The 16,678-nt window shown below is 36.6% G+C and overlaps 1 protein-coding gene across 1 annotated transcript in view; it reads right to left on the reverse strand.

Annotated features, from left to right (window-relative positions):
• The window catches only part of LOC138839699 (melanoma-associated antigen B18-like), a 62,928-nt gene extending 53,578 nt beyond the window's left edge, over positions 1-9,350 (reverse strand). Inside the window, exon 1 of the mRNA XM_070039275.1 lies at positions 9,325-9,350. The gene's annotated coding sequence lies outside the window, so the exon portion shown is untranslated. The remainder of the gene's footprint in view (positions 1-9,324) is intronic.
• Positions 9,351-16,678: the final 7,328 nt, after the last annotated feature.

Raw genomic sequence — 16,678 nt, forward strand, 5'->3', positions numbered from 1 at the left:
TCAATTAAGTTGGGGATTAGCTGTTTTTTATTTTAAATATTTTATTTGGCCCTGTCTAAGTCTAGCACTTAAGAAAATACTTTCATACATCAAGAATCAACATACCAAAACAAATATAGAAACAATCATGAAAATGGTACCATTCTAAATTCAGGGAAAAGGGCATTGTACGTGAAAACAGGCTATATTCTGTTTACTCATATCTTTTAATCAATTATATGTAATCTTTAAATTACCTGTTAATGCAGATGTAATATATAGTCATAGTTTACTCCATTTCATGAACTACCTTAATGGTTTCATTCAACTTATATGGGATACAATGATGAATATGTGTTAAGTTAAAACACATGCTACAAATAGGAATTCGCATAAAGAAAAATTATGCTACAAATGTTATAAAAAAAGGCAGTTCTTAAAAATCTAAAAATTCATTCAGTATTCTTCAATATTCTAAAGTAATGATATGTTTCGGACTAGATGTGGGTCGTTATTAAAAACACATCTACTAATTTATTTAAAATATTTAATTCAACACCTATACTCCTCCACACATACATGCCAATTCATATTCAAGATATAAAAGGCATTTATGTTTTCATAGTAAGGATAATACTTTAATAATTGATTGAAATTTACAAACTATCTGTTTGAGATATTCCTCTGGCTGCACACCGGTGGCTCATGCCTGTAATCCTAGCTACTCAGGAACTGAGATCTGATGATCACCATTTGAAGCCAGCTCAGGCAGGAAAGTCCATGATACTCTTATCTCCAATTAAACACCAAAAAGCTGTGGAGCTGTGGCTCAAAAGAGCTCAGAGACGGTGCTCAGGCCTCAAAACCAGGAAAATAAAATCTCTCTAGTATCATTGAAAGTGTTTTTCTTTTAAGCAAAACTAGTATTTATTGTAATATAAAATGCAAAGGCTCTGACGTTCTAGTTGCAAGGATGATTATTCTCAGCTCTTTTAAAGTCACTTATAGTTTTGTTTTTTTCCCCCACAGTGACATAAGTAACAGAGTTTATCTTTCCATGCACAATGGAGGCATTGTCTATAGCCCCTCAACTGTGATTTTCTTTAGTTAAATGCCATGTTATGAAGTTAGTTATTTTTGTATATTATTTGCTTTTCTCTTACTATAAACACCGGCTTTCTACTCTGTCATTATTTTCCCTGCCAAATAATCAAGTTTTTCATTCTCCATTATGTTGAGGCTTTTGATATTTTAATCACATTTAATTTAAAATCAAACTTGTACACATTTTTTATCTTGTTGGTTTCTGTCACATCTCTCATAGCATTTTCAAATGCTAGGGGCAAAAAAACCACATTGCTTTGTCAATACATTCTGATTTGATGTTGAAACAAAAGAGCCAATTTTATTTTTATTGCTTTTAGTTTTAGTGAAATTACACAATTAAATACCCTGCCCTGTTATTTCCTTCCTTTTAAACACAAAATTCTCTAACACATCTAACATAATGTTCTCTACTCTGACATTTTCTAACTTGACGTGTGAAGCATTTTTGTATATAGCAAAAGCCAGATATATTTAGGTTAGATTCCTGTTTCTGATAACTAAGAGTTCTGTGAATTAAGGCAGGTTTTTAACTCTAAATCCCTAAGGCTTTTCTTCTGTACTGCAGAAAATATGCTCACTTTTGAGATTTTATGATGTTCAAGAAAGAAAAGTAATGAATTGAATAACATGAAAATTTTATCATTATGTAATAAACAAGATCTCAGAAATTCAATCCACACCTAAGCCACATGATGGAGTAATTGTGAAGTTAACGGAATGCTCACCAGCATAAGCTTGTACACTTAGCTGACCGAGTTTCTCTTACTTTCATACTTACATATCACTTGATGAAGTTTATATATTTTTGCTTAGATATCCATGGGAACTATTCTGTGACGAAGATGGTAAGATAAAGCACAGAATGCCTAGTTAAAATTTCAATTTCAGATAAACAGTAGTTTGATTTAATGCTTGTACCCTTCCCCAAGTATGTCATGGAAAAGAAAGAAAATTACAAAATAAAAAGAACTATATATATATATACCTCCACTGAATTTGAACAATATGGTGTTAGGCTCTGAAGCATTTGAGATGGTCTCCAAGCCCACACTGAAAGTGCTGCAAATGTTCAATAAAAATCCCACATCTTGGGCTCAAGGTGTGGCTCAAGTGGCATTACCTGACCTGTGTGAGGCCCTAAATTCAATCCCATGTATTGGAAAAGAAATAATAATCTTATCAGATCAGCAGAAAAGCTCAAAAGCTATGTACATGTGACCATGTACAATGATGCTAAGCTAAATGAACCCCAAGACATGGACACAAGAGGTCTTTCTTCTTGCTTTTTAATGAACGACGTGATTTTTTTGTTTCTATTGTATGTTCTTTCCCCTATGGTTTATCCTCTGTTGTCACTGCATTTGATTTGGTACCCTGCATCTTGTATATACATTTAGCTAATTTGGGGAGGGGAAGGATAATAACAATATGCTGAAATAAGGACACAAGATGACCCATTGCAACAATGACACTCACAAGACACTATGTTGGAAATGAACTTTACAACTTGGGGTGGGGAGTGGGGGAGGTGGGCGAAGGAAGGAATAGTAGGAGAAAAACAAAGGAGGGGGTAACAATGCTTGACAAGAAATGTGCTCATTATCTTACTCATGTAACTGTAACCCCTCTGTATAGCATCTTTACAATAAAATAAAATTAAAAAAATAATAATCCCATACATCCTGTGTACATTTGCTATGGTATGTACAGAAGGATAGGAAAGCATGACAAAAATCTATGAAGGAATGTTTAAGCATTTTTTGTGTCTCAGAGATAGTTTGGCAGCTATGGTTTTTTCATCAAAATGTGTTTTTAAATATGTAAAATGTAATATATGTGATTACTGGAGAAATTATAGTTAACAGTATTTTGAAAATAATTTTAAACTAACCATAATCTTATAAAATTATTTTAATTAAAACTAATTTAAAAAGCTGTTTTTAACTATTGCAAAAACCGAATTTAAATTAGTAAAAATTTATTATAACTAATATATAAAAATTATACAGGTTTATAGGGTATCGTGTTATATTTCAATACATACATATTTTATAAAATGCTTTCAGTAGGTTAAACATGTATATCCTCAATCACGCATCATTTCTTTATGGTGAAAACACGTCTAGCTATTTGAAATGTATCATTTTTATTTTTTCCCTGTGGTCCTCTTACTATCCAAAAAGTGCATCAGAACTTCTTATTTCTCTGTGATTATAACTTAGCTCCTTATCTTCCCCGAGCACTGCTACCCCATCCCCTGGGAACTACCATTCTACTCTAACCTTTTATGATATGAACTTTTCTAGAGATCGTATGATGATGTGGCCACGTGTCATTTGTCTTTCTGTCCTGGCTTATTTCCATTTGAAAACTTACGTCACTTCAAAACAATGGTAGATATGCTCAGTAATTTGAGGTATGGAATTAACTGTACTATAAGTTAAAATTTCTTTCAATTGATGAAAAACTCATAGGTATTATTAGAGCTATAATCATTGAAAGTAGCATTTAGATATTGTAAAAACTAAGATGGAGGTTATTTTTAATCCTATGGCATGGATTCTATAAGATATGACTATCCCATGTTAAAAGTTCACTGAGAGAGAGCCAGGAACTGGTGACTCCCACCTGTAATCCTAGCTACTTAGGAGGCTGAGATCTGAGGATCACAGTTCAAACCCAGCCCAGGCTGGAAAGTCTGTGAGATTCTTTTCTCCAATTAACCACCAAAATGCTGGAAGTGGAGCTGTGGCTCAGTGGTACAGTGCTAGCCTTGAGTAAAAAAAAAAAAAAAAAAAAAAAGCTCAGTTGACCCATTGCAACAATGAGATATACAAGTCGTTATGTCGAAAAACAAACTTTACAACTTTGGGGGCGGGGGAGGTTTGCGTAGGGGGGTGGGAAGGGGTTGGGAAGGGATGAGAAGGGGAAACAAAGGAGGAGGCAACAATGCTTGATAAGAAATATACTCATGAGGCTGGGAAGGTGGCTCAGTGGTAGAGCGCTTGCCTTGCATGCCTAAGGCTCTGGGTTCAATTCCTCAGCACCACATAAGCAAAAAGAAAAAAGCCGGAAGTGGCGCTGTGGCTCAAGTGGTAGATCGCTAGCCTTGAGCTGAAGAGCTGAGGGACAGCACCCAGGCCCAGAGTTCAGGCCCCATGACCAGACCCCCCCCCCAAAAAAAGAAATATACTCATTGGGGCTGGGAAGGTGGCTCAGTGGTAGAGCGCTTGCCTTGCATGCATGAGGCCCTGGGTTCGATCCCTCAGCACCACATAAGCAAAAAGGGAAGAAAAAAAAAGCCGGAAGTAGCCCACGACTGGACCAAAAAAAAAGAAATGTACTCATTATCTTGCCCATGTAATTGTAACCTCTCTATACAGTATTTTCACAATAAAAAAAAAAAAAAAAAGCTCAGGAACAGTGCCCAAACCCTGAGTTTGAGCCCTAGTACTGACACATATATACATACACATACACACACAAAGCAAGATTTATACTATTAATAATTTAATACATTAATGATTCACTTATATAAGTTTTGATTTACATTTTAGTTACTGATACATTGCAAAATAAATTTCAGGGTTTTGTACAATTCACCTCTAAATATTTTATAGGTATCTTTGTTGATACGGAAATAGTTTTCCTTTTGAGGCAAAACATGATAAATAATGAAGGGTACAAATTTTAAGTATAAAATTATTAAATTTTGTTAAATGTATATGCATGTATAGCCCACATTCCTTTCAAAATACAGGACAGAGTCATTTCTCCAACTGTCAGTCTCTGACATGGGCATGATTTTTATGTACAGATGATTTACAGGTTGCAATGTATCTTCCTCTCCCCCACTGATAAATAGTATAATGAAGAAGCTAAGAGGGTAGGTGAGCCATCCTAGTTCTTTCTTTTTTTGGGGGGGGAGTCCGGTCGTGGGGCCTGAACTCTGGGCCTGGGCGTTGTCCCTCAGCTCTTCAGCTCAAGGCTAGCACTCTACCACTTGAGCCACAGCGCCACTTTTTTCTTTTTGCTTATGTGGTGCTGAGGAATCGAACCCAGGGCCTCATACATGCAATACAAGCACTCTACCACTGAGCCACCTTCCCAGCCCCAGTTCTGGCAATTTAAAGAGAATTGTATAGAGATATTGATGCAGGATATAATCATAGTTTCATAGTTAGCAGCATGAGTTGATAGTGTTGGCTCAAAGAAGAGGTAATTTTCTTCAATTCAGAGAAAGCAAGGCACTGCCATCTTAAGGAAAACAGATGACATTTGACTTCCTTTCTCTCACCAAATTATGGCCTATGACTAAGGTAAGGCTAATATAATTGATAGATCTGGGTGGTAGTTAATGAATATCAAACACTGTAATTAATACATCCTGACAATCAAGAACTATGAAAACGTAACTTTGGATTACTCAAACTAACCTTTGCTCTTGTTCATATTACTTTTTACCACATAGTATGCATAATTTGTTTAGTTGTTTCTTTGTGATGATCTCCACTAGAATAGGTTTTGCCTGTTTTAATAACTGCCATGTTTTCTAATCTTGAATGAACAAAGTTTCCACTGATTGGAGAAAGATAAAGACTTTAGTCACATAAAATACCTTTTTCTTCTTTTTTTTTTTTATTGTGAGAATACCGTACAGAGGAGTTACAATTACATGGGCAAGATAATGAGTACATTTCTTATCAAGCATTGTTGCCTCCTCCTTTGTTTCCCCTTCCCATCCCTTCCCATACTCCCCCCTCCCTCCACCCGATCCTCCCCCCCACCCCTCCCCACCAAAGTTGTAAGGTTCGTTTTTCCACATAACGACTTGTATATCTCATTGATTTGTCCTAATAAATATGAAATTAGGTCGGCTGCTGTGGTGGCTTATACTGATAGTCACCAGGAAGCTGCAACCTTGAGGATCATAGTTCAAGGCCAACTCACAAGAAAAGTTTGTCAAAAGTTTGCCAGCTTAGGCAAGAAAGTCTGAGAGTCTCTTATCTCCAATAAACCACCAAAAAACCAGAAGTAGTGCTGTGGCTCAAAGTGGTGGAGGAAAAAAGCTCAAGGGCAGTGTCCAGGCCCTAACTTCAAGCCCCCTGGTAGAAAAACAAAAGCAAAAACATGGAGGGATGTATGGTTCAGGTGGTATATTGCCAGCTTAGCAAGTACAATTACTCTTTCTTTCTTTCTATCTTCCTTCCTTTCATCTTTCTTTCTGTCTCTTTCCTTCCTTCCTTCTTTCTTTCCTTCCTCCCTTCTTTCTTTCTTTTCTTCCTTCCTTCCTTCTTCCCTCCTTATTTCTCTTTCTTTCATTCTTTCATTCATTCTTTCCTTCCTTCCTACCTTCCTTCTTTCCTTCCTTCCTACCTTCCTTCCTTCTTTCCTTCCTTCCTTGCCTCCCTCCCTCCCTCCCTTCTTCCTTCCTTCTTTCTTTTTTGTTTCTTTCCCTCCTTCCTTCTTCTTTCTTTCCTTCCTTCCTTCTTTCCTTCCTTTCTTCTCTTTCTTTCTATCTTCCTTCCTTCTTTCTTTCTCTCTTTCCTTCCTTCTTTCTTTCCTTCCTTCCTTCTTTCTTTCCTTCCTTCCTTCTTTCCTTCCTTCCTTGCGTCCCTCCCTCCCTCTTTCTTTCTCTTTCTTCCTTTCGTTCTTTCATTCCTTCGTTCTTTCCTTCCTTCCTTCTTTCCTTCCTTCCTTGCTTCCCTCCCTCCCCCCTCCTTTCTCTTTCTTTCTTTCCTTCCTTCTTTCTTTTTCTTTCTTTCTTTCTTTCCTTCCTTCCTTTCTTCCTTCCTTCCTACCTTCCTTCCTTCCTTCCTACCTTCCTTCCTTGCCTCCCTCCCTCCTTCCTTCTTTCTTTCCTTCCTTCCTTTTTTCTTTCCTTCATTCTCTTTCTTTCTTTCCATCCTCCTTCCTTCTTTTTTTCCTTCCTTCTTTCCTTCCTCCCTTCTTTCTTCCTTCCTTCCTTTCTTCTTTCTTTCTTTCCTTTCTTCTGTCTTTTCTTCCTTCCTTCCTTCCTTCTTTCCTTCCTTCTTTCTTTTCTTCCTTCCTACCTTCCTTCCTTGTCTCCCTCCCTCCCTCCTCCCTCCCTCCCTCCCTTCCTTCCTTCCTTCCTTCTTTCTTTCTTTCTTTCTTTCCTTCCTTCCTTCCTTTCTTCCTACCTTCCTTCTTTGCCTCCCTCCCTCCTTCCTTCCTTCTTTCTTTTTTTGTTTCTTTCCTTCCTTCCTTCCTTCTTTCCTTCCTTCTTTCCTTCTTTCTTTCCTTCCTTCATTCTTTCTTTCCTACCTTTCCTTCTTTCCTTCCTTCCTTCCTTCCTACCTTCCTTCCTTGCCTCCCTCCCTCACTCCTTCTTTCTTTCTTTCTTTCTTTCTTTCTTTCTTTCTTTCTTTCTTTCCTTCCTTCCTTCCTTCCTACCTTCCTTCCTTGCCTCCCTCCCTCCCTCCTTCCTTCTTTCTTTCTTTTGTTTCTTTCTTTCCTTCCTTCCTTCTTTCTTTCCTTCCTTCCTTCCTTCTTTCCTTCCTACCTTCCTTCCTTCCTTCTTTTTTCTTTCCTTCCCTCTTTCTCTTTCTCTTTCTTTCTATCTTCCTTCCCTCTTTCTTTCTCTCTCTTTCCTTCTTTCTTTCTTTCCTTCCTTCCTTGCTTCCTTCCTTCCTTCTTTCTTTCCTTCCTTCCTTCCTTCCTTCTTTCCTTCTTTCTTTCCCTCTTTCCTTCCTTCTTTCTCCCTTTCTTTCCTTCCTTCCTTCTTTCCTTCCTTCTTTCTCTTTCTTTCTGTCTTTCTGTCTTTCTTTTTTCTTTCTTTCCTTTTCTTTCTCTCACCTTCCTTCCTTCCTTCCTTCCTTCCTTCCTTCCTTCCTTCCTTCCTTCTTTCCTTCCTTTCTTCCTTCCTTCCTTTCTTCCTACCCTCCTTCCTTCTTTCCCTCCCTCCCTCCCTCCTTCCTTCCTTCCTTCCTTCCTTCCTTCCTTTTCTCCCTCCCCCCTCTCTCTTTCTCTCTCTCTAGTGATCCTGGGTCTTGAACTTATAGCATTGGAGCTTCTCCTTGAGTTTTTTTTTTTTTCACTCAAAGCTAGTAGCTAGTATTTTAGTAGTTGAGCTAGAGCTCTACTTCTGGCTCTCTCTCTCTCTCTCTCTCTCTCTCTCTCTCTCTCTCTCTCTCTCTCTCTCTCTCTCTCTCTCTCTCTCTCTCTCTCTCTCTCTCTCTCTCTCTCTCTCTCTCTCTCTCTCTCTCTCTCTGTGTGTGTGTGTGTGTGTGTGTGTGTATTTCATTGGAGATAAGAGTCTCAGGGACTTTCTTTCCCCAGCCGGCTTTGAACTTCAAGCCTCAGATCTCAGCCTCTTGAGTAGTTAGGGTTACAGGCATGAACCACCACCTGGCTTATCTTGTAGTTTTTCTTCTCAAAATTTTAGAATTGTTTTCTGAATTCTCATACTAGAATTTTCTGCTATATTTCTCATTACATTTAGCAGTAAGTGTTTCTGATAATAATCAATGTACCATCTTTAAGATGTAGCTTCATGGTGAATTAAACTTCCTAAGTTAAGCAATAGAAAAAACAAATAATAAAAATTTTAATGAAATTGGTTGTGAAAGATGTGAGTGATGGCCTGAGAAGATTTTCTTTATAGTAAGATATTGATTTCAAATGCTGAGAAGCTTTAAAAATCTTTTCACTGTAGCTAAAATCTAGGTAGATAAACATCTTAGAAAATAAGCCTGGCATTAACTAAGTATTGATGTCATATACTATAGCATTACTAGATATTGAGTTCCTTAAGTTCAGTATTTTAAGTTGAATAAGAGCTTTCTTAGTCATTTTTATTATTCAAATTTGGATCTGAACATGAAGATTGAGATTTTGTTTTAAATAAAAGTTCACACAATCATTTAATTTCCAGCTATTACAAATATACTGATTGGATGACAGAGAAGGTGAATTTAAGAGCATTGAAATTAAATACTAAAAACATTTCCCATTGCTATAACTTCTAAACCTTTGAAATTCATCACATCAATATGAACCAAAGTGCTGATGAATGGCTCACGCTGCATGTGCATGAGTACCTCAAAAATATTTGTTAATCTATATTAAATTCTTTATGTTTTTAGCATTTATTTTCATTTAAACAATTATACAAATCATACAGATATTAGTGGATTTGTCCATCAATATTAAAGTCTTTGTAATTTTTTAAAAATTGGCAAAAAATTATAAGCCGATTGATTGTAAGAATTTACTCACCTTTCCTTGGAAGGAGAAGACGCCGTTCTCACTTCTCTCCCGCTTTCTTGTGGTTTTAAACTTTCTGGAGAGAAAGAGGTCTTTGTTTCCTCGTAGCTTTGAAAAATCATGGAAACAAAATTATTTTAAAAGTATCATTCTGCTGCAGTGATAACATGAAAGAATTCTCCTTTGTGATTAGTGCTATCCCAGAATCCGAGCTATTTTAGCACATTTATTATTTCATTTTTTATGAAATTCTACATCATTTTAGCATACAACTTATTTAATAATTACTTTATTTGTTTCCTCCTTAAAAAAAAAGACTTTCACTTCAATTGCTGCTCCATCTTTTGGTAAGATAATGCCATTTCAAGACTTGTAAAAATACTTGTTCTCTATAATACCAGTTTTCATGAACCTGTTGAACCTAATGTAGCATTTTGATTTGTCTTTAAGATCCTGGCTTCATGAGGAAAAACTCACTAGGAGTTCTTATTCTAATTCAAGTGAAAGAGGAAGATCTATAAATGATAAATTGTATACATAGATCCAACTCTCTAGGAGTCACTTTGAAAGTAATCTTTTAAAAATATAAGACAGCAGAGAATATTTAAATGTGAGTAATTTTATCGCAAAGACAGCATTGAAACATGCAAGGAGATAAATGTATTCAGTGTTGTTTCCTGTTCTCATCATAGCCAATTTCATTACAAAATTTATTTTGTTTTTCATTCATTTTATTTACATTTCTTGGACATTAAAACACTGCATTCATCATTATAATTTTATTCTTTAATTGCTTATCAAAATGAAAACTAGAAGTAAAAGAATAATTATAGAATGAAAGGACAGATAACTGTTTCCTAAGTCTGGAGTTCCTAACAACTTTTCCCCTTTAGCCTTGGTTTCATTTATTGGAACTTTTCCCCAGGAATCGAGAGATAGTCAATAATTCCTCTCTTGTTTTTGTTAATTCATTTCTAGTTTTCTTTAGCACACAAATCTCTCAAACACCAAGGGAAGCTAAAAGTATCCTTTAAAAATACTTTTAAATAATATAAGCAGAACACTTGTAAAATATAAACATGAGTTCTTTCAGCCAGAGAATTTGCGGCTTTTTGGCTTTGTGCTAACTGTATTCGCTAATTCTTTTTTTTAATTTTTTATTGTAAAGGTGATAAACGGGAGGTTACAGTTACATAAGTAAGGTAATGAGTTTCATTGTTGCATTAATTCATCCTTTGTTCAGCTGTTTCTGTGATTCCCTTTCCCTTCCTTGGATCAGACAAGCTTATGTACAAGACAAAGGGTACAGCATTAAAACAGAAAGAACAAAAGGACATAACTGCATACAGGGCATAATAATAACCTCTTGTTTCCAACTCTTGGAGTTCATTTTGATATGCTTCATTATATATGGTCCTATGCACTTAGTGATTGGGCTATTGTGTATTGTGATCCCCTGCTAAGAATATCATAGATATTTTCTAGTCATTACAAATGAGGGAAATCATGAAACCTATATTTCCTTGGGCTATATTACCCTAGTATTAATAATATAACCATGTTATGTTCATTTTTACATATATATGTATATGCTATCTGTATATGTGTATTAATATTAGTAATGTAACATGTCAACTTAGTTCACACCAGTATAACTTCTCTATTTTGAACTTTACCATAGGAATTTTGACTTACTTCAGCATGACTCAAGGTCCTTTCCACTGTTTTTTTTTTTCCAATAGAAAAGCACTTCTTATTCTCACAAATGGTTTCAAGACTCCCACTTTAGCAGTACACAAAGCCTTTTCTCATGGAACCTCCCAAGATTTAGATAATTCCTAGGCAAGATTAAAAATTAAGGTCCTTGAATTTTTTTTCTTTATTTGCCAGGGGGTAGAAGAGTTATCTTTCTTTTTCATAAGCAAACACCAGAGATAAGTTTTGCAAGTCCTCTCCAACCCCCAAATATACTACAATGGGGAGAATGATGGAAAGGGTAACATTGACCAAGATGAATTGTATTTACAAAGTGATTCATTGGATTGAAATCCCTTTGTACGATTACCTAAAGAAAATAATAAAACTATATTATATTGTATTAAGAATCTACTTTAGTAGAGAAATAAAAGATAGGCAAGTTATATATATATATATAATATAACATATATATAAGCTATATATGTATCCTATATATGTATATATATATCCATATGTATATGTACATATATATAAATAAATATATATATATATATATATATATATGGATAACTGGGCACTGGTGGCTCAATTGTCACTTGTAAAAATGCCAAATCTCAAGCTGGGCGCTGGTGACTCATGCCTGTAATACTGGCTACTCAGAGATTTGAGGATTGCAGTTCAAAGCCAGCCTGAGAAAGAAAGTCTGTGAAACTTTTGTCTGCAATTAATCACCAAAAAAACAGAAGTAGAGCTATGGCTCAAAGTGGTAGAGCACTAAGCTTGACCATGAAAGTTTGGGGACAGTGCCTAGGCACTAAGTTCAAGCCTTAGGACTAGCATAAAAAAGGATATTATTACACTTTTATCAACTTGCCAAATAGGTTTTTCTTTAGATCTAAGTCAACAATTAAACAATAGGATATTTAATATGTGGTAGAAACATCTTGTGTATACTCCTTTTTGATTAAAAAGTGTTTCCTTTCCCACTGGGAGTAAAGAATAAACTGTGTCTGAAAATAGTCCTAACTTCAAATCACTCAATTTAACACATAGAAAACTAAATATATATGCTCTTTTCACTTAAGCTTTTTTTGTCTTTCTTAAGATTATTATGATTTACCCATTGCTTCTTATTAGATGAATTTTTAAGGGAATGTAAAATTATACATTTCTAGAAAAATTTTATATAAGAATAAATTTTGATACAGAATTTCTATGAATATACAATCTCCCATTCATAAAACTTGATTAAGTATATTTCGTAATATTTCTTGAACACTAAATGTAATTGTAACCAATGGCTTTGTTCTCAGCCAAGAATTGATCCCTTGCTGACCTTATCTATTTTGACATCAGCTCTTTTTTTGCAGGGTGGGGGTCTAGTCGTGGGGCCTGAACTCTGGCCTGGGCACTGTCCCTCAGCTCTTCAGCTCAAGGCTAGCGCTCTACCACTTGAGCCACAGCACCACTTCCAGCTTTTTTCTTTTTTGCTTATGCGGGGCTGAGGAATCGAACCCAGGGCCTCATGCATGTAAGGCAAGCGCTCTACCACTGAGCCACCTTCCCAGCCCAACATCAGCTCTTTAATTTTAAATTCTTCACTGAAGTTTCCAAAGACTTATTTATGTGTTTGTTTCTTGAAAGACATTCCAAATGTGAAAAGTCAATCTTTTTCCTATTGATGCAGTTGGACTCCCAGGCAAAAGAGGAGTTCATGATGAAAAAAGAAAAACCTTAAGGAGATAATACGAAAACATTCACAGATTGTAGAAACGTAAGCTGATGGATCCAGTAACCCCAATGCATCACAAAAATCAGACATACCTCTCCCCCCCCATGCATCATAATAAAATTCTGGAAAGTCATGATGTAAACAAAATCTTAAAATTTCCACTCCTGGACATATCTTCAAGATAACTGAGACAAGGAAGCCATTTTGCTTTAAGAGGAAAGTGCTGACACTGGGCTGATGGGAGGATATAATTGCTTGTTCTTAGGGATACTAAGAGAGCCCCAAAGGTTAGGCAACTGTGGAAAGCACTGTGAATCCCATTACTGGAAACCAGATAGAAAATGTACTTCCAAGGACCAATGCCACAATCCATACTAAAAGTAAGAGTAATTTAATATTGTGTGATCCAAGACATAAGAATTCCAAAAAAAAATTCCCAACCAAAGATACAAGTGGGGAATTAATCATATTGACTTAGGTTTCATTTAAATGTCTTCTGAATTGCTAAATCACGGGGAAAGGAAAAGTAAACTTGATTGATTGGAATTAATATGACTAGTCTGAGAAATTCCTTTAGAATAAGAGCACATTTTTAGGTTGAGTTGCTAGTTCCTAACACACTGCCTAGTGTAATATATATCTCCATTGAATGAGAATATAGTAATAGTAGTCTAGATTCAGGGCTGATCAGAAGATCAAAGGATTGAAGCATTAGGTAATAGACTCAGTGCCACTTTCCAAGGCACTTTCCTGCTGAGCTGCGCTTTTACTGAAGTGCATAATGGATAGCATTGTATCTCCGAGGATCCTTACCAAATTAAGCTGTACTCCAGGCAGTGAATATCAGAAAGCAGGAACCAATTTCCTGTCTAGGATTTTTTTTAACATCTGTCCCAAAATCACAGGCAAGTGAGCAAACTGCCCCTGATACAAAATTATGACAAAGTCTTACTAAATGAACCAAAAGGTAAGCTCACCATTTGAACAAGAGATTGGTGAGGGTGATTTGTCTTAAAATCAAGCTAGCATTCCAGATACTAGTTTTAATAATAAAATTAATCCCAGGTTTAATTTATTTCTGAATGTAGGGTTCTTGCACATTTAGGCATGATTAGCTCAGGAGTGAGTGACAAAGCACGAACTCTAGATTGGAGTTCTACAAACCTTGCATAGAATAGTAGAGTCTAAGATTTTGGTAGAACAGAACTAGAAAGGATAGAGATTGTCACAATCTGTGATAGCCAGTAAACTCTCTCTCTCTCTATATGTGTGTGTGTTTCATATCTCACCTAAAGTTCGTATCATTTGTGAATGGGAGAGAACACTACTGCAATTTGAATTTAGGGTCTTCTACTTGGCGAGGCATATCCCATTTGACTCATCCCTTCCGTCCTTTATTGTTTTAGCTATGTTTCAGAAATGAGATCTGAGGATCGTGATTCAAAGCCAGCCTGGGCAGGAAAGCCCATGAGACTCTTATCTCCAATGAACCACCATAAAATGGGAAGTGGTGCTGTGGCTCAAGTGGTAGAGTGCTTGCCTTGAGCTGAAGAGCTCATGGACAGTACCCAGGCCCAGAGTTCAAGCTCCACGGCCAACAAAAGAAAGAAAGAAAGAAGGAAAGGAAGGAAGGAAGGAAGGAAGGAAGGAAGGAAAGAAAGAAAGAAAGAAAAAAAAGAAAGAAAGAAAGGGGTTCATATATTTTAGCCTGGGGAAATTGCTTCAGAAAGAAATTCTCTAGTTAGAGTCTCCTGTTTTTTGCCCATAGATAGCTTCAAACCACAGTCCTCTTACTTGAATAGCTAAAATAAGATTCATACCACTCAATTTGTTGGTTGGGACATGGTCACATTAGCTTTTTGCCCAGGTGGGCCTTAAACCATGATCTTCCTGATCCCTGCCTCCTGAATAGCTGAGATTATATATATTTTTATTGCAAATTTTATTATGAAGACAAAAGCAAATCTCTGAATAGCATGCAAAGTTAAATCTGTAACTTCTCTGGGAAGAAAATTCAGTAAGAAAACTCAGTTTTCTGTTTATATTTTCTTTTCAAAATTTTTTCAAATTATTTTTTAAATTTTATTTTAATGTAAAGATGCTATACAGAGGGGTTACAGTTACATGAGTAAGGTAATGAGTACATTTCCTATTGAGCATTGTTGCCTCCTCCTTTGTTTTTCTCCTACTATCACTTCCCTCCCCCACCTCCCCCACTCTTCTCCCCATACAAGTTGTAAAGTTCATTGTTGTTTTTAATGTACCAAGTGATTTCTTCTTTCTTTTGTGTTCTCCCCCTATGCTTTATCCCCTCTTATCACTATCACTGTATTTGATTTTGGTAGTATATGTATGTTTATCTGAATTAGGGAAGGGAAGGGAACAACAGAATGGTGAGACAAAGGACAAAGGGGGGACCAAAGCAACAGCGACACCACCAAGACACTATGTTGGGAAAGATCTGTACAACTGGGGGGAGAAGAAGGGAGGGAAAGAAGGAGAAAAATGAGGGAGAGCGTAACAAGTTTGACAAGAAATGTACTCGCTATCGTACTTATTTAACTGTAACCCCTCTGTACATCACCTTGACAATAAAATTAAAATTTAAAAAAAGAAAAAAAATACAAGTTGTAAAGTTCATTTCCAACATAGTGTCTTATAAGTGAAGTAAGCCAGACCCAAAGAAATATAGATCCCATGGTTTCCATTATTTACAATAATTAGTATATGTCTTGGATAATCTTATCAGATGAGCAGAAAACCTCAAAAGCTATGTACATTTGACCATATAAGATGATGCGAAGTGAAATGAACCCCAAGATATGGACATAAGAGGTTTTTCTTTTTTTGGGGGGGGTCTGGTCATGGGGCCTGAACTCTGGGCCTGGTCTGTCCCTCAGCTCTTCGCCTCAAGGCCAGTGCTCTACCTCTTGAGCCACAGTGCCACTTCAGGCTTTTCTCTGTTTGCTTATGTGGTGCTGAGGAATCGAGCCCAGGGCCTCATGCATGCAAGGCAAGCACTCTATCACTGAGCCACCTTCCCAGCCCAGAGAGAGAGAGAGAGAGAGAGAGAGAGAGAGAGAGAGAGAGAGAGAGAGAGAGAGAGAGAGAGAGAGAGAGAGAGAGAGAGAGAGAGAGAGAGAGAGAGAGAGAGAGAGAGAGAGAGAGAGAGAGAGAGAGAGAGAGAGAGAGAGAGAGAGAGAGAGAGAGAGAGAGAGAGAGAGAGAGAGAGAGAGAGAGTTGTTTTTAATGTACTACGTGATTTTGTTTGTTTCTTTGTATGTTCTTCCCCCTATGGTATATCCCCTGTTGTTACTGTATTTGATTTTGGTACCCTGCAACTTGTATATATATTTATCTAATTTGGGGAAGGGAAAAGGTAACAAAATGCTGAAACAAGGACACAGGATGACCCATTGCAACAATGATACTCACAAAACACTCTGTTGAGATTTTTTTTTCAGTCCTGGGGCCTGAACTCTGGGCCTGGGCACTGTCCTTCAGCTCTTCAGCTCAAGGCTAGTGCTCTACCACTTGAGCCACAGCGCCACTTCCAGCTTTTTCTGCCTATGTGGTGGTGAGGAATTGAACCCAGGGCCTCATGCATGCAAGGCAAGCATTCTATCACTAAGCCACCTTCCCAGCCCCTGAGATTATATTTTTATAAAACATGATCTGCAGCAATTTTTTTCATTAATTACTCTTATGAAATCATGGACTATGTATTGGATTTCTGTTCAACACAAAAGGATTCCTTATAATCTCTCCCTAACCAGCTTTCCCTTCCCTCTTTGAAATTATGACACATTTGACCTCTGACTGTTCTTGAATAAATAATTCATCTTTTGATAATTGCTTTAAATGATTCAAGCTATCAAACTTTTCTGGTTAGCCTCAATAGACAAACCTTATTTTCCCCAATATGCAAATAACTAG

Source organism: Dipodomys merriami, unplaced genomic scaffold (genome assembly GCF_024711535.1).
Source record: "Dipodomys merriami isolate MVZ:Mamm:240054 unplaced genomic scaffold, mDipMer1.0.p SCAF_3, whole genome shotgun sequence".
NCBI lineage: Eukaryota > Metazoa > Chordata > Mammalia > Rodentia > Heteromyidae > Dipodomys > Dipodomys merriami.